At 39.5% G+C, this 19,126-nt stretch overlaps 1 protein-coding gene across 4 annotated transcripts in view; it reads right to left on the reverse strand.

Annotated features, from left to right (window-relative positions):
• Positions 1–19,126, reverse strand: part of TPGS2 (tubulin polyglutamylase complex subunit 2) — a 69,341-nt gene that overhangs the window by 34,606 nt on the left and 15,609 nt on the right. The window lies entirely within an intron of this gene.

Here is a 19,126-nt window from a genome sequence, read left to right on the forward strand (position 1 = left end):
TGAGTGGGTTAAGAAACAAGACCCGACTATATGCTGCCTATATGAGACTAACTTCAGCTTTAAGGACACATACAGACTGAAACTGAAGGGATGGAAAAAGACAGTTCATGAAAATGGGAACCAAAAAAAGCAGGAGTAGCTGTATCAGACAAAAACACACTTTAAGACAGAGATTGTAATAGGAGACAAAGAAGATCATTATTTTTGTTTTTATTACAAAAAAATTTTTTTTAATGTTTATTCATTTTTGAGAGAGAGAGAGAGAGAGAGAGAGACAGACAGACAGACAGAGCATGAGCGGGGATGGGCAGAGAGAGGGAGACACCGAATCTGAAGCAAGCTCCAGGCTCCAAGCTGTCAGCACAGAGCCTGCTGCAGGGCTTGAACTCACGAGCCATGAGATCATGACCTGAGCTGAAGTCAGATGCTCAACCGACTGAGCCACCCAGGCACCCCAAAGAAGATCATTATTTAATGACAAAGGGGTCAATCCAACAAGAGGATATCACATTTATAAATATTTATGGACCAAATAAAGGAGCACTTAAATATATGAATCAAATTATTAACAGAACTAAAGGGAGTAGACAGAAATACAAATAATAATATGGGGGCTTCAATACCCTACTTTTATTGATGGATAGATTATGCAGACAGAAAATCAATAAAGACAATGGATTTAAATGAACATTAGACCAGATGAACAACAGACACAGAAAATTCCATCCAAAAGCAGAATACACATTTTTCTCAAGCACACATGGAACATTCTTCAGGACAGATCATATGTTAGCCCCAAAACAAGTCTTAATAAATTTAAGAAGATTGAAATCATATCAAGTATCTTTCTAATCACAATGGTATGAAACTAGAAATCAATTAGAAAAAGAAAACTGGAAAATTCACAAATATGTAGAGATTAAACAACTTGGTCAGAACCACCAATAGCTCAAAAGGGATACTCAAAAGAGAAATAAAAAATATCTTAAGACAAATGAAATTTGAAATACAAGATGCCCAAATTTAGGGATTTAGCACAAAAAGTTCTTTTTTTTTTTTTTAAAGTTTTATTTATTTTTGAGAGACAATGAGACAGCACATACAATGGGGGAGGGGCAAAGAGAGAGAGGAGAGAGAGAGAAGCCCACTATCAGTGCAGAAACTGATGTGGGGCTCAAACCCACGAACCGTGAGATCATGGCCTGAGGTGAAGTTCAGCGCTTAACCAACTAAGCCACCCAGGTGCCCCTACTTAGCACAAGAGGTATTATGAGGGAAGTTCGTAGTGATAAATCCCTACATTATGAAATAAGAAAGTCCTCAAATAGGCAATCAAACTTTACATCTCAAGGAACTGGAAAAATAAGAACTAAACCAAAATTAAAAGAAGGAAATAACACAGATCAGAGCAGAAATAAATGAAATAAAGACTAAAAAGACAAAAGATCAGTGAAAGAGCTATTTTTTTAAAAGTAAACAAAATAGATAAGCCTTTAGCTAGATTCCCCAAGAAAAAGAGAGAACATATCAGAATTGAAAAAGAAGACGTTACAAGAGATACCACAGAAATTAGAAAAACTAATGCAAACAATTATATACCAACAAATTGGAAAACGTAGAAGAAATGAACAAATTGCTAGAAACATACAACCTACCAAGACTGAATCATGAAGAAATAGAAAATCTGAATAAGCAAATTACTAGTATGGAAATTGAATCAGCAATTAAAAACTTCCAAACAAAAGTCTGGGGCCAGATGGCTTCATAATTGAGTTCTACCAAACATTTAACTAATTATTAATATGAATCTTTCTCAAACTCTTCCAAAACATATGAGAAAGAAACACTTCAAAACTCGTATTATGAGGCTGGAATTACCTTGATACCAAAACTAGACACAAGCACTATAAGAAAAGAAAATTATAGGTGCCCCTCAGTGGCTCAGTTGATTAAGCATCCAGCTCTCGATTTTGGCTCAGGTCATGATCTCATGGTTTGTGAGTTCAACCCCATGTAGGGCTCCACACTGACAGCACAGAATCTGCTTGGGATTCTCTCTCTCCCTCTCTCTGCCCCTCCCCCGCTCACTCACGCTCTCTCAAAATAAATAAACTTAAAAAAAATTACAGGCCAATAACCATGATGAACATTGATGCAAAAATCCTCAACAAAATGTTAGCAAATTGAAATTAACAATAAATGAAAATGACCATACACCATGATGAAGTGGGATTATTCCACTGATGCAAGGATGGTTCAACATTCACCACTCAATGTGATACACCATATTAACAAAATGAGGATAAAAATCATACAACCATCTCAAAGGATGCAGAAAAGGTATTTGACAAAATTTAATATATACTCATGGCAAAAACTTTCTACAAACTGGATACCCACAGCAAATATCATACTCAAAGAGAAGCTAAAAGCTTTCCCTTTAAGATCAGGAACAAGATAATGATGGCCACTCTTGATACAGTGCTCGAAGTCACAGCCAGAAAAATCAGGCAAGAAAAAACAATAAAAGGCATCCAAATCAGAAAGGAAGAAACAAAAGTCTCTATTTACAGATGACCTATTATTTAGAGAAAACTCTAAAGACTCCACCAAAAAAACCTCTTTGAACTAAAAAACAAATTCAGTAAACTTGCAGGATGCAAAATCAATATACAAAAACCTGTTGTGTTTCTATACACTAATAACCAACTATCAGAAAGAGAAATTAAAACAAACTTATTTACAACTATATCAAAAAGAATAAAATACCTAGGATAAATTTAACCAAGGAGGTGAGACCTATACACTGAAAATTTTAAGACACTGATGAAAGAAACAAAAGAAAATGCAAACAAATGAAAAGATATTGTGTTCATGGATTGGAAGAACAGTATTAAAATGTCTATACTATTCAAAGAAATCTACAGATTCAATGTAATCCCTACCAAATTCCAATGGTGTTTTCCACAGAAACAGTATAAACAATCAAACCTAAAGTCTTAAGGAGAATCACAAAAGACCCCAAGGAGCCAAAGCAATCTTAAGAAGAACAAAGCTAAAGGCATTACAATTCCTGATTTGAAGCTGCACTACAAAGCTATTATAATTAAAACTGTGTGGTATTAGCATGAAAACAAACACATAGATTGAGCACAATAGAGAGCCCAGAAATAAACCCATGCATACATGGTCAATTAATTTCTGACAAAGGAGCCAAGAAAATACAATGCAGAAAGGATAGTTTCTTCAATAAATGGTGTTAGGAAAACTGGTTAATTCTTTCTTTTTAATATTTATTTACTAAGAGAAAGAGCACTCATGAGCTAGCAGGGGAGGAACACACACACACACACACAGAGAGAGAGAGAGAGAGAGAGAGAGAGAGAGAGAGAAAGAGCACTCATGAGCTAGCAGGGGAGGAACACACACACACACACACAGAGAGAGAGAGAGAGAGAGAGAGAGAGAGAGAGAGAGAGAGAGAATATCAGAGAGAATCCCAACAGGTTCCATGCTGTCAGCACAGAGCCCAATGGGGGCTCAATCTCATGAACTGCGACATCATGACATGAGCCAAAATCAAGAGTCGGATGCTTAACTGACTGAGCAACCCAGATGCCCCAAAATTCGGCCACTATCTTAAAACATACACAATAATCAACTCAACAAAGATTACAGAGTTGAATGTAAGACCTGAAAACCATAAAACTCCTAGAACAAACCATATAGGGTGAACCCCTTGACATTAGTGTTAGCAATTTTTTTTCCTCTTTGGCACCAGAATCAAAGGCAAGAAAAGCAAAAATAAATAAATAAGTGGGATAGATCACTTGTTATGTACAGCAAAGAAAACCACCAACACAATGAAAAGGTAACCTAGTAAATGGGAGAAAATATTTGCAAATCATTTACCTGATAAGCGGTCAAAATCTAAAATCTATAAAGAACTCATAAAACTCAACAGAAAAAACAATCCAAGTTACAAATGGGTTTAGAAATTACATAGACATTTTCCCAAAAAACACAAATGAGCAAAAGTATATGAAAAGGTGCTCAACATCATTAATCATGAAGGAAATGCAAATTGAAACCACAATGAGGTATCACCTCATACCTGTTAGAATGGCCATTATCAAAAAAGACAAGAGGCACATGGGTGGCTCAGTCTGTTAAGCATCTTCAGCTCAGGTCATGATGTCATGGCTCATGAGTTCAAGCCCCACATCAGGCTCATTGCTGTCAGCACACAGCCCACTTCAGATCCTGTCTCCCTCTCTCTGCCCCTCCCCAGGTCTCACTCGCTCTCTCTCTCAAAAATAAATAAACATTTAAAAAAAAAAAAAAAAAGACAAGTGTTGGTGAGGATGTGGGGAAAAGGGGATGCTTGTGCACTGCTGGTGGAAATATAAATTGGTGCAGTCACTATGGAAAACCGTGGAGGCTCCTCAAAAAATTAAAAATAGGAACTACCATATGATGCAGCAATTCCATTTCTGGGTATTTAAATAAAGAAAACAAAAACACTAATTCAAAAAGATCTATGCATCCCTGTTTCACTATAGCACTATTTACACTAGCCAAGATATGGAAAAAACCCAAGTGTCCCCCAATGGATGAATAAAGAATGGTAAACACACACATGCATGCACACACACACACACACACACACACACAAACACATAATGGAATACTATTTGTCCATAAAAAGAATGAAATTTTGCCATCTGTGACAACATGGATGGACCTCAAGGACATTATAAGTGAAATAAGCCAAATACTGTATGATTTCACTTTTTTTTTTTTTTTCAATGTTTATTTATTTTTGGGACAGAGAGAGACAGAGCATGAACGGGGGAGGGGCAGAGAGAGAGGGAGACACAGAATCGGAAACAGGCTCCAGGCTCTGAGCCATCAGCCCAGAGCCTGACGCGGGGCTCGAACTCACGGACCGCGAGATCGTGACCTGGCTGAAGTCGGACGCTTAACCGACTGCGCCACCCAGGCGCCCCTGATTTCACTTTTATGTGGAATCTAAACAACCAACCAACCAAGCTCAGAGCTACGAAGTACAGACTGGTGGTTGCCAGAGGCAGGGGTTAGGAGTGGGCAAAAGTGGGTTCAAAAGTACAAATTCCCAGTTATAAATAAGTCTTGGGGATATAATATACAGCAAGGTGACTATAACAATACTGTACTGTGTATTTGCAAGTTGCTCGTAGAGTAAATCTTAAAAGTTCTCATCGTAAGAAAATAAAACTTAAAATTATGTATGGTGATGGATGTTAAGTAAATTTGCTGCGGCAATCATTCAAAATATACACATATATCAAACCATTATATTATACACCTAAAACCAATACAATGTCATATGTCAGTTATATCTCAATAACACTGAAAACAAAAACAATTCTATTAGGCAGAGTCTGCAGAGCAGAGTTACCAGTTTGATCTCTTTTTTGCCTCACCAGGTAAGGCAGAGTAGTGTCTGCTCTGCTGTGACTGCCTTGGTGGAGAGGTAGGGGGAAGGGGCAGAAGAAGAAGCTGAGGCGGCGGCTTAGGGAAACAAAGTGTGAGAGGAGGTTCTAAGCAAAGTTCTGATGGTGCTGGAGGAAAATAATCCCTGGCATAAATTCCAGACCCATTCTCATAAATTATTTTCTGAAACAAATCATTGGATAAATGAGAACATCTTCAAAGTGAAGAGTATATACTTCTAGAACATTTAATGTAATGAACCTAATGATTCTGAAAGTTCTTAGAAAGTAAAAATGTATAACAAGACATGAACAAGTACTTCATATGGACAGCAAATCATCTAGTCTGGTGGTGGAAAGAACAAAGGAATAGCTTAGTATCTTTTCAGGAGGTACTAGGAACATGCCCTAAATTCTAAGTAACTCACATCTGTGCACATGACGGACCAGTCTTCTCTAGCCAATCAAGCCCTCGGAGTGTACAGAAGGATGGGTTCAGTTCCTTTCCTGGTGCCCTCAGGCAGACTTCTCGTCATCGTTACATAGAGGGGCAATATATTAGCAACTCTATCCAAAACTTTTTGCTTTTTAGACCCCTCTGAGATGTGATACTGAACACTTCTTATAAGTCACGTTGCTGGTTACTTTAGGCAGGTGATGTGTGGGCAAATTAGAGTCTAGCAGGACAATCTGAGTTTACTTCCCAATTCTGCCACTAGCTAAGTAACTCTGAGTGTCACTTAAACTCTGTGAACCCAGGTTCAAGAATAAGCTCCAAGAGAGTCTAAAAGACACCAGAGGCAGGAGAGGGTGTAAGCTTGGCAGGAAGAGAGAAGACTAGGTAATTAAAATTTTAGGACATAACATCTTCAAGAACCATAGGTGAGGAGCAAATTTCAACCTTGCCGGTAATTTTAAGCAGTATTTTTAAATTATTAAATGCACAACAGCTGTCATTTTAATGAAATGGGTTTTTCATTTTCCTGATCTAACAACTAAAATATGCATTGTGATCAGTTTTTGTTTGATCTCTTCACCATCTAGTTCCCAGTCTCACAGATGTGTAACCTAAGGGATTCTCTGACTCCTTGGCTAACTTACTTATTTTCATACTTAGTAAGCTGTCTGGAATTAGGGCTTCCTCCCAGTGCCTCCTGAATGGCACATCCTATGTGCTCTCAGGAAAAGCATGCACACAGAATGCCTTTCTTCCATCCCCAGAACCCTAGCACAGGAAGTCTACAGTTGTCAGTGTTCTGACAAAATCCTTGTTCCTTCTGTCACCCCTAAAGTCCAGCATCTACTCTGAGATTTTGGTCACTAGTGCCATCTAGTGGTGGAAATGTGGAAACTACTGTCTATCTGACCTAATGGAGATCCCAAGAAATCCAAGCCCATCTTTAAGTTAGGCTGGAGAATTCCACTAGTAATGATTATAACATTTATTATAATATTTATTTTTGCTCAAGGAAGAAATTTTGGTATTATTTTATACCATCATTTAAAAAATTATTCAGGATTCATAAACATTAAAATCAGTGAAATCAAGTATTTACTACATTCAGATATTAACATAAACCTACAAAATGTCAAGTAGTGTTCATGAAAATCTTAAGCCCACACTGACATCCGTCCATGAATCACCGTGGGTCCTGGCTCTGCTGCGTCCTTGCTGCAGACGTCACCACCAGGAAGCCCGCACTGTGGCTGGTCCTGAAGCTCTTCACTCCCTTCCTTCTGAGCAGGGCTGTCAGGGTGCCACTTTTATGTGGATCCTCTACCCTGACCAGCAACTCAGAGCTACTGACATTTCAATTTCTCTCCTGCCCAATCTGGAAAGAGACGGCTCTTCTTTAGGTAACAATCTGCCAACTTCAGAGGGCTTCTCCACACCAGGTTCATGTGTCTTATTTTGTGGGGCGCGGCAGGGAGGAAGAAGATTGGCAGAAAGTGAATGTAAAAGGGGGAGGTATGAGGATTGGAAGGATTTGGGGAGAAAGTCAAGAAAGGAGAATCATACTGCTGATCAGTGTCTGAAATTATCAGGTGGCATCAGTGTGGTACTGCTACTCTGTGTAGCCCAAGGCTGATTCTGTCATATGGTTCCTGGTTTTCATTCTTCTTTTCTTCTCCAGAGGAGGCTCTCTGTAGTAGCCTCTTTAGGCTATGCCAGAAAGAGGCTACCACAAGCGGTATCACTGCTTTATCAGTTGAAGGACTTGAGGCGCTCCGCTATTTGGGGAACTATCAGCTTCTTTCCCAGAGCTTCATTTTCGTTCCTGAGCACTGCCTGGAACCTTGAGGGAAGGGCTAGTAAGAGCTGTCCACTTTCTCCTGCTCACCTTCTCTACTGTGGGAATCTTGTACCCCTCTGCTCCCTCCCTTTCAGAGGCCACTTTACCGGGGAAGCGGGCTGGGCAGCAGATGCAGGATGAGGCAGGCAAAGGGGCGAGGGCCAGAAATTAATGTTTCTGCAGGTGCCTGTCCATCCTGGGCAGGCTCTCCGCGCCCGTCTGCAACCTCAGCAGAGGAAGAATTGCCCGGGAGGTCCATCGTGCTAAAATCAAACTGGAAACCTGAGGCAATGAGGACAGCTGCATCTAACAGAAACTCTTCTCAGGAAGGATGTCCCATGTAGTCAAAGGAGTATCTGTTGGGGCTGTGGAGGGATAGGGTGAGGCCTGCAGGAGAATTCTCAAATATATTCTCAACACCCTGCCTAAAGAGAGTGGGAGGGCCTGGTGAACTGGAATCTTTTGTCTTGGTGGGTGGTGTATGTATGAAAGGTTGGGTCTGAGTTGCTTAAAACTCAGAGGAGAAGCAACATATTCTTCCCCAAACCCTTTCCACATACAACCATCAAGTGTTCCTCTAAAGACATGCAATGAAAAAGATACCTAAATATCAACCTGTCTGGGGCACCACGTTTTGGTGAAGCTCTGTATAAGGTAAGACATCAGCCAACACAACTTTCAAATGGCAATGCCCCCAGCTTAACAAGTCAGCAGGTTTCTACAGATGGAGGCATTTGTGGGGGAAGCCCCTGCACCTGAGGCCTCCTTGCTTCTGAGATGTTGGCTGCAGCAGCTGGACTCTCAGGGCTTATGGAAAAGGCGACAGGTCACCTTGGGGAGGCTCTATAGTCTTTGTAACCTTTTTTTTTTTTTTTTTTTTTAAATCTAATTCACTCATTCCGCATTTTTATTAAGTGTTATGGAATAAATACTGTGCTGGGCACTAAAAACAGAAAGGAATAAGGCCAGGTACAGAGGCAGCTGTGGCAGATACATAGGCTGCTGATTCAAATCCATCTTCCTCTGTGACAAGCCCTGACTTTGTCTAAGATGGCCACGTGCCCGGCTCAGGACTTAAGGCCCTCCTCCGCAACAAGTGTGGGGCATTAACTGTAAGCCCAAGTCCAATGAGGGAGGTTCTAGGAAAACTTTCCTTCCCCTGTTAAAAGGTGACAGATGTGGCTGGAACCTCCCTTACCTCATCTTCCTGCCCTGAGCCTACAGGTGGCAGGTGTGGCTGCAGCAGTCATTTGGCTGCATAAAGGAACAGGCTGAATTAGTGATAATGGCTTAACATGTTAAGGCTGATGAACCTACTGTAACTGTCCATCTCAGGTCTTGTTATGCAAGAAATATTAATTCCTACGTGTTTAAGCTGTTCTTAGTTTAGTATTATATTTCCGTGAGCCAAACATATTTCTAATTTCTGCAGAGACAAATACGTAACAGGTAAGTGTTGTGGAGACAGAGGGGTAGAGGGTGGTGCCAAAGACTCTACAGAGACAGCTGGGTAGACAACGGAGTGGTGGACGGACAGAAATGCAGGAGATGTCACATGAGAGGAATATGGGTTTAGCAGCGCAGGGGTCCCTGGTGATTTGTGAGAGCGGTGTCCAGGGAATGGTGGTGGAGAAATACAGGCTGTGGAAGTGTGAAGACTGACTGGAAAGTGAAGGACGGGGATAGTAATTTAGACCAGGGGTTAGCAAATTGTGGCCCCCTGAATATCTCCACCCTGCCACCCGTTTTTGTAAATGTTTTATTGGGACCCAGTCACACCTGTGCATTTCAGCACTGCCCATGGCTGCTTTTAGTGCTACCATGGCAAAGATGAATAGTTGAGGCAGAATACAGCCCCAGAATCTAAAATAGTTACTATTAGATCCTTAAACACACACACACACACACACACACACACACACACACACACACACACACACATATGCTGACCCCTGATTTAGACAATTTTTCTATATGCTTGGCTGTGCAAACAAAGGAACAAATGGCCAAGTAGCCAGAGGAAGACACAAGGTTACAGGTTTTGTTTTTAATTTTAAAGAGATGGGAAGGCCCTCCAGGAGAGCTGCCAGTGCAGCGGGAAGAAGTGAAGCACTGGAAAGGGACAGACTAACCCACAGAGAACACAGAGGGGCTCCCAGGGCGGAGAGGGGGCATGAGGTGAGGGGCTCCCTGGTGACAAGGTGTCACAGTCTGCTCCCTCCCACCAGGGATGCTTACAATAGATTCATAGCAGGGCATGTGAGGGACAGATCCGCAAGAAGGTTCAGAACCCACTCTCTGTAGACTGTAGAAAAAGCGAGCCTAAAAGGAGAGGAGATATTCTGCCAAATCATTTGGTCTCTGTGGGCCATAGTTTCACCACCAGTAAATTGAATTTTTATCTGGGGATTGGAAAGTCTAACCAATCAAGAATTGTAAAGCACTCTGCAACTATGAAATGTCACCGGAATACTTAATAATAGAAGTCTCCTGACACCAGGATGCTGTGAGTATCAGGAGGCAGGTGCTTTCACAGGCCTGAGAGATGAAAAGCCCAGTACAGACATTAGGTCTTACTAACTACCATCATTACAGAAGGCAGGCAGCACACACAGTGAACATGAATCATATAACTACACAAACCAGGCAGATTGAAACTGCTTTTTAAGGAACAAAAATGGGTGCAATACATTAAAACAGAAAGAGGTGGTTTTCCTATTCCTCTAACCTGAGGAGACTGCCACAGGTATGTGGTCATTTAAGTTTTAGTTTTCAGCCTTTTCCTCCTGTGTTTTCACCAAAGAATCACAAAATATTAGAACTGGATGAGTCCTTCAGTAACACTTATTTCAAAACACTTATACATGATGAATATGAGACCCAGAGAAAGTGTATTATCTAGCCAAGGGCCTAGCGCGGCTATGAGACTCCTTTCTACTTCAGGCTGTTTTTGCCTAGTCAGTGCCTCCACAGCCTTGCTCCTGTATCTTATCTCCAGGGGCTTCCCCCGAGGACTGCATTTGCCCAGAGGGGCAGGGCAGCTGTAGGGAGCCTCTTCTTGGAGGGCCTCTACGGCCCCCGTATATTCACGCAGCTATGGACAGCAGGTCTACTGCGTGGCAGTTGGGCCCTGGCTGGGGTGTCTCTAAGCAGGTAAGTCTCTAGAGTCAGTCCCCCAGAGAAGTGGAAACTATCAGCCCTTGAGGGCTCTCCCACTCCTCGGGTATAGGCACTTTCTGGAGCAGGCACAAGTCAGGGGGCCCTGCCAAGCCTGATCCTATGGAAAAATGCTCTTCAGTAACCACTTGGGTAAATAAGTGGGGTAAGGGAGTTTCAGATCCGCTCAAGACTTCTGCCCTCCACTGCTTAAATGACAAAAGTAGGTATCAACAAATAACACATAAAGCACTGTGTCTATTTTGAATGAATAAATTATTACGTTTCTAGATATGTCGCCTCAGACAAGGGAAACAAAAGCAAAAATAAACTATCATCTACACCAGCATAAAATGGTTTTGCACAGCAAAGAAAGCCATCAACAAAACAAAAAGGCAACCTACTGAATGGGAGAGCTTATTCTTAAATGGTATACCAAATAAGGGGTTAACATCCAAAATATATAAAGTACTTATACAACATCAAAAACACAAACAATCCAATTACAAAACAGGCAAAGAACCTGAAAAGACACTTTCCCAAAGATGTACGGTTGGCCAACAGACATGAAAAGATGCCCAACATCACTAACCATCAGAGACATGCAAATCAACACTATGATCAGATAATCACCTCACACCTGTCAGAATGGCTAGAATCAAAAACACAAGAAACAACAAGTGTTGGTGAGGATGTGGAGAAAAAGGAACCCTCCCTTGGTGCACTGTTGGTAGGAATGTAAATTCGTACAGCCACTGTGGAACAGTATGGAGAGTCCTCACAAAATTAAAATGGAACCACCCAACAATCCACTAAACCCACAACTGGGTATTTACCCAAAGAAAATGAAAACACTAATTAAAAAAGATATAGGCACCCATGTTTGTTGAAGGATTATTTAAAATAGCCAAGATATGAAAGCCAAGATGAATGAAGGGGTGCCTGGGTGGCTCAGTTGGTTAAGTGTCCGAATCTCGATTTTGGTTCAGGTCATGATAGCTTGGTTTGTGAGACTGAACCCCCTTTTAGGTTCTCTGCTGATGGCGCAGAGCCTGCTTGGGATTCTCTCTTTCTCCTCTCTCTGTCCTTCCCCCACTTGCACATGCGTGCTATCTCTCTCAAAATAAATAAACATTAAAAAAATGAACGGATGAAGAAGATGTAGTATATATGCACAATGGAGTATGACTCAGCCATATAAAAAGAATGAAAAAAGAATGAGATCATGCCATTTGCGACAACACACATGGACCTTGAAGGTTATTGTATTAAGTGAAATAAGTCACAAAAGATAAATACCATATCATTTCACTTATATGGGGAATCTAAAAAATAAAACAAGCAAAGAAAAAGTAAAAACAGACTCATAAACGCGAAGAACAAACTGATGGTTGCTGGGAGTGGGCAAGGTATGAGCAAAAGTGGTTATGGGGAGAAGGAGGTACAGACTCCCAGTTATGGAATGAGTAAGTCATGGGGATGAAAAATACAGCAGAGAATACAGTCAGTGGTATTGTAATAGCGTTGTATGGTGACAGATAGTAGGTACATGTGTGGTGAGCATAGCCTAATGTACCAACTTGTCGAATCACTATGTTGTACACCTGAAACTAATGTACATTGTATGTCAACTATGCTTCAAAAAAAAAAAAATTATTACAAAAACCTGTTCTTACACTTTTTAGGGTTATGAATCCCTTTCAGAATTGGAAGACACAGCTCTGCAGAAAAAGGTACACATTAGTAAATTTGACATACATTTCAAGAAGTCCCAATTCCCATTTTTGGACTCTTAGGGGGTCCCTAGACCATACTATTCATTGCTCACCTCCACCCACCCACACAACTAAAAGTATAGTAATAGTGATTATCTCTATGTGGTAAAGTCGTAGAGGACTTTTCATTTTTTATCTTTTTTTAATTTCCAAATGTTCTATAGTGACCATGTTTTGTCCAGCACAACCAGAAAAAAAAATGTGCTAGACAAAAACAGAATCTTAAAAACAAAAGCACATACCCAAAACTCTTCTATTGTCTGTGTCCATACATTAGCTTTTAAGTATCTACCCAACAAGCCTCCAGAAAGCTCAGCCATGGAACTGCACAAGTGAATTTCTATGCTGCTGATCCTAACACTGTTTGTACTTTACATATGGCATATTTTACCGTAATTAAGTCTAGGATATTTCAAGTAAAGCACTCAATGGAAAATTCCAAATCACTGTATCTTATTATTCCAGGTGCTTTCACAGAAATTACCTCAATTGAGTATGTTTGAAGAAAATGTTCCATTGACTGTCTCAGTTAGCTAAAAATCTCTTTCTCTCATGCTTACCCATTATGCCTTTCAGATCTCTGAGGGCGATTTATCCATTCCCCTTAATGTCACTCTAAGCTCAAGGGAACCCAATAAAGATGCATTGTCCAGGGGGGCAAATTAAATCTAAATGAGATCAGCTATAGACTCCAGACCTAAAAAGCAGCCATGGAAGGCATGCTCCCAATGAATAAAGTACAGCATAAGTTAAACTAGGACAAATGAATAGTCATCTTAGAGAGTTCTGAAGAATATCTGGTATAAGACACAAGGAAGAATATGCCTCAGAAATTACTTCATTAAATAAGTGACACAATATGATACCACCTCAATGGTATTCCACCTAGGACAAGGCATTCCTGCCCTCTCATCCTCCCATCCAGGTCAACGAACTCAGGCTTCCAAGCCAGGAATCTCCTTCTCTTTGGCAGACAGGAAAACACCAGGATCTCACTCACAAAAAAGCACTCTGAAGCACTCCCTAAAGGGCTGACTTAGGCCTATAAAGGATCAGAGGGCTGAAACAATGTCAACAAGGCCAGGCTGGCACAGTTGCACCAGAAGCAGGCTCTCCCTGATCAGCCAGCAAGAGTTCAGCAGATATACACTGTTCTAAATTTCCTTTTCTGTTGTGAACTATGAGTGGAAATGGGGGTTGGGGCTAAGTGAGCCCATGAGAAGTTGGGAGTGCTGACTGAGCGGAGGTCCTAGAAACTTTAACTACCAGTTACTGAGCTGCCAAAGAAGGTGCCACTGGCTCAGTCCATGGAGGGTGAGCCCTGCTGGCAGAGACTGAACATGCACACATACCGTGGGATGCTCTGCTGCCCCGGGGAAGGCTGCCATAGTGGTGCCCTCCATTATGAGGGCAGTCTGCCAGAGCAGACATGGTCATGCTTAGATAAGGCAGGTAACTCTAAGTTCAAATTCAGGCTCTGCCACTTGGTAGCTCTGTGATCCAGGACAAACTCTTTAACCTGCACGGACCTCACTTTCTTCATTGGTAACATGAAGATATCAATATCTACCCTGCAGGGTTATTATGAGGATTAACTAAAATAAATTATATGATGTGTGTTAGTAGGCACTTATTAAATGGTAGGTTAATTTTTCTCCCCTGGTCAAATCCATTTGCTATTCCTCAGACACAGTGACTTTTCCAAAGCAGAAACCTGAACTTCCCAGTTCCGTACTTAAAACATTTCAATGGCTCTCCTTTGCTCTCTTAATAAAGAGCAAACTCCTTTGAATGGAAAGACCAAAAGTGATAGTATAGAAGTAGGAAATAAAAAAGCAGTAAAAATGGATATTGCTATAAAAAAATCAGTCAAGGAACTCACAAAAAAGGTTATAAAATATAATAATATGTATTGAAAATGTAGGGAGGAGAGGAGAAAAGAATGGGTTCAAACTTGAACGACCATCAACTTAAAACAGACTGCTATAGGCAGAAGAGGTTATATATAAACCCCATGGTAATCATCTATAAAAAAACACTGATAAATCCGCAAAGAATAAAGACAAAGAAATCCAAATATATCATTAAAGAAAATCATCAAACCATGAAAGAAAGGATAAGAGAAAATCTTCAGAAACAAACACAGAAAATCTTCAGAAAATGTCAATAAATTACATTTCTATCAATAATTACTTTGAATGTAAATTGACTAAACACTCCAATCAAAAGACACAGGGTGACAGAATGGATTAAAAACCAAGATCCATCTATATGCTATCTGCAAGAGACTCGTTTTAGACTTAAAGACACTTGCAGATTCAAAGTGAGGATATGGAAAAACATCTATCATGCAAGTGGATGTCAAAAGATAGCCACACTAGCAATACTTACATCGGACAAAATAGACTTTAAAACAAAGACTGTAACAAGAGACAAAGAAAGACACTATATAATCATAAAGAAGACAACCCAACAAGAAGATGTAACAATTGTAAATATTTATGCACCCAACAGAGAAACAACCAAATACATAAAAGAGCTAATTACAAACTTAAAGGAAGTAATCAATAATAATAACAGTAGCAGACTTTCACGTCCCACTTACAACAACGGACAGATCATCTAAACATAAAATCAACAAGGAAACAATGGCTTTGAATGACACACTAGAACAGATGGATTTAACAGATACATTCAGAACATTCCATCCTAAAACAGCAGAATACACATTCTTTTCAAGTGCACACAGATCATTCTCCAGAATAGATCACATTGGTCTAGGAAATAAACCTCAACAAATTCAAGAAGATGAAAATCATACCATGCATATTTCCTGACCACAATGCTATGAAACTAGAAGTCGACCACAAGAAAAAATCTGGAGAAACCACAAATACATAAAGGTTAAAAGACATGCTACTGAACAATGAATTGGTCAACCAGGAAATGAAAGAAGAGATAAGTACATGGGAACAAATGAAAATGAAAACATAATGGTCCAAAACCTCTGGATGCAGCAAAAGCGGTTCTAAGAGGGAAGTTTATAGCAATACAGGCTTACCTCAAGAAGCAGGAAAAAGCCCAAATAAACACTCTAACTTTATGAAAGTGTTTATATTAAACACTCTAACAAAACCTAAAACTAGCAGAAGGAAATAAATACTAGAGCAGAAATAAATGATATAGAAGGTAAACAAACAAACTAAAACAAAACAAAACAAAAAAACCCAGTAAGACAGATCAAAGAAATCAAGAGCTATTTCTTTGAAGAAAATCAATAAAACTGACAAACCTGTATTCAGGTTTATCAGGAAAAAAAAAAGAGAAAGGACTCAAATCACAAACAAGGGAGGGGAAATAACAACCAATCCCACAGAAATACAATCATAAGAGAATAAAATGAAAAACCATATACTAACAAATTGGATGACCTAAAAGAAGTGGATAAATTTCTAGAAACATATAAACTACCAACACTGAAACAGGAATAGAAAATTTGAACAGACCAGCAAAGAAACTGAATCAGTAATCAAAAAACTCCCAATAATCAAAATTCCAGGACCAGAGGGTTTCACAAGTGAATTCTACCATTTAAACACTTAATACCCATTCCTCTCAAACTACTGCAAAAAACAGAAAAGAAAGGAAAACTTTCAAATTCATCTTATGAGGCCAGCATTATCCTGACATCCAAACCAGATAGAGACACCACTGAAAAAAGAGAACTACAGGCCAACATCCCTGATTAACATAGATGCAAAAATACTCAAAGAAATATTAGCAAAGCAATCCAGCAATACATTAAAAAAATCATTCACTAGGATCAGGTAGAATTTATCCCTGGATTGCAAGAGTAGTTTGCAATGTTTGCAAATCAATCAACCTGATACATTACATCATTAAGAGAAAGGATAAGAACCATATGATCATTTTGAAAGACACAGAAGTAGTATTTGACAAAGCCAAACATCCATTCATGATAAAAACCCTCAACAAAGTAGGTTTAGAGGGAATATACCTCAACATAACAAAGGTCACATATGAAAACTCCACAGCTAACATCATCCTTAATGGGAAAAAAGAGTTTTCCTCTAAGGTCAGGAAGAAGACAAAGATGTCTACTCTCACCACTTTTATTCTACATAGTACTGGAAGTTCTAGCCAAGTAATCTGACAACAAAAAGAAATACAAGGCATCCAAATTGGTAAAGTAGTAAAATCACTATTTGCAGATAACCTGATACTCCATATATAAAACCCAAAAGATGACAGCAAAAAAACTTCTACAACTGATAATTCAGTAAAGCCACAGGACACAAAATCAATGCACAGAATTCTGTTGCATTTCTATATACCAATAATGAAGCAGCAGAAAGAGAAATTAATTAAAAAATACCATTTCCAACTGCACCCAAAATAATAAGATACCTAGGAACAAACCTAACCAAAGAGGTGAAAAAACCTGTAGTCCAAAAAGTATAAAACACTAATAAAAGAAATGAAGACAACACAAATAGAAAGACAGTCCATGCTCATGGATTGGAAAAACAAATATTGTTAAAATGTCTATACTACCCAAAGCAATCTACAGATTTAATGCAATCATATCAAAATACCAACAGCATTTTTCACAGAACTAGAACAAACAATCCTAAAATTCATAGAGAACTACAAAAGACCCTGAGTAGTCAAAGCAGTCTTAAAAAAGAGTGAAGCTGGAGGCATCATAATTCTGGTCTTCAAGTTATATTGCAAAGCTGTAGTAATCAAAACAGTATGGTACTGGCACAAAAATAGGCACATATATCAACAGAACAGAGAACCCAGAAATAAACGCACAACTGTATGGTGAATAAATCTTCAACAAAGTAGGAAAGAATATCCAATGCAAAAAAGACAGTCTCTTCAATGAATGGTTCTGAAAAAACTGGTTGGCAACGTGTCAAAGAAAAAACTGCACCACTTTCTTATACTATACACAAAAATAAATTCAAAACGTATTAAAGACCTAAGTGTGAGATGTGAAACCTAAAAATCTCAGAAGAGAACATAGTAAGTAAAGTAACATCTTTGACATCAGTCATAGCAACTTTTTTCTAGATATGTCTCTTGAAGCAAGGGAAATAAAAGAAAAATAACCTATCGGGACTACATGAAAATAAAATGCTTCCTACACCTCAAAGGAAACGATCACCGAACTAAAAGGCAATTGACAAAATGGGAGAAAATATTTGTAAATGACGTATCTAATAAAAGGTTAATATCCCAAATATATAAAGAACTTATAAAATTCAATACCCAAAAAACCAATAATCCAATTAGAAAAATGGGTAGAAGACATGTACAGACATGGTCACCAAAACATGAAAAGATACTCAAATCATCACTATGACAGTCTCACTCCTCAGTATGGCTAAAATCAATAACACAACACAAGAAACGAAGAGGTGCAGGGGAGGGTGTGGACAGAAAGGAACACTTGGGTACTGGTGGTGGGAATGTATACTGGTGCAGCCATGGTGGAAAACAGTACGGAAGTTCCTCAAAAAGTTAAAAATAGCACTAGCCTGTGACCCAGCCATCGCACTACTGGGTATTTACTCAAAGAATGCACAAACACTAATGCAAAGGGACACATGCAACCCTATGTTTATACAGCAGCATTATTTACAACAGCCAAGATATGGAAGCAGTCCAAGTCTCCATGGACTGATGAATGGATAAAGAAGATGTGGTATATAAATACAATGGAATATTATTTGGCCATAAAAAAGATGAAATCTTGCCATTTGCAAGGACACGGATGTAGCTAGAGTATCATGCGAAGTGAAATAAGTGAGTCAGAGAAAGACAAATACCATATGATTTCACTCATATATGGAATTCAAGAAACAAAATAAAGAAGCAAAGGGAAATATGAGGGGGGGGAGAGAGGGAGGGAGAGGGAGGGAGAGGGAGGGAGGGAGGGAGGGAGGGAGGGAGGGAGGGAGAGAGAGAGAGAGAGAGAGAGAGAGAGAGAGAGAGAGAGAAAGAAATAGTCTTAATTATAGAGAACTGATGGCCACCAGAGGGGAGGGAGCTGGGGGAATGGGTTAAATAGGTGATGAGGATTAAAAAGTGCACTTGTCATGATGAGCAGGGTGATGATGTATGGAACTGTTCAATTACTACATTGTACACCTGCAATTAATATAACATTGTATGTCAACTAACTGGAATTAAAATTAAAACTTAAAAAGAAAAATAAAGCACAAACTCATGATGGTTTAAGAAGCCTGCATGTCCTGGTCCTTACCAATCTCTCTCCCTTGCTCTCTTGTGCACCAGCCACAGGGACCTTCTTTATGCTCTTAGAAAATTTAATCCTTCCCATTTCAAAGCCTTCCCACAGGTTGAAAGTCCCTTCTCAGAGCCCATCTGTCTGGTT

This window comes from Prionailurus viverrinus, chromosome D3, assembly GCF_022837055.1.
Source record: "Prionailurus viverrinus isolate Anna chromosome D3, UM_Priviv_1.0, whole genome shotgun sequence".
Taxonomy (NCBI): Eukaryota; Metazoa; Chordata; class Mammalia; order Carnivora; family Felidae; genus Prionailurus; species Prionailurus viverrinus.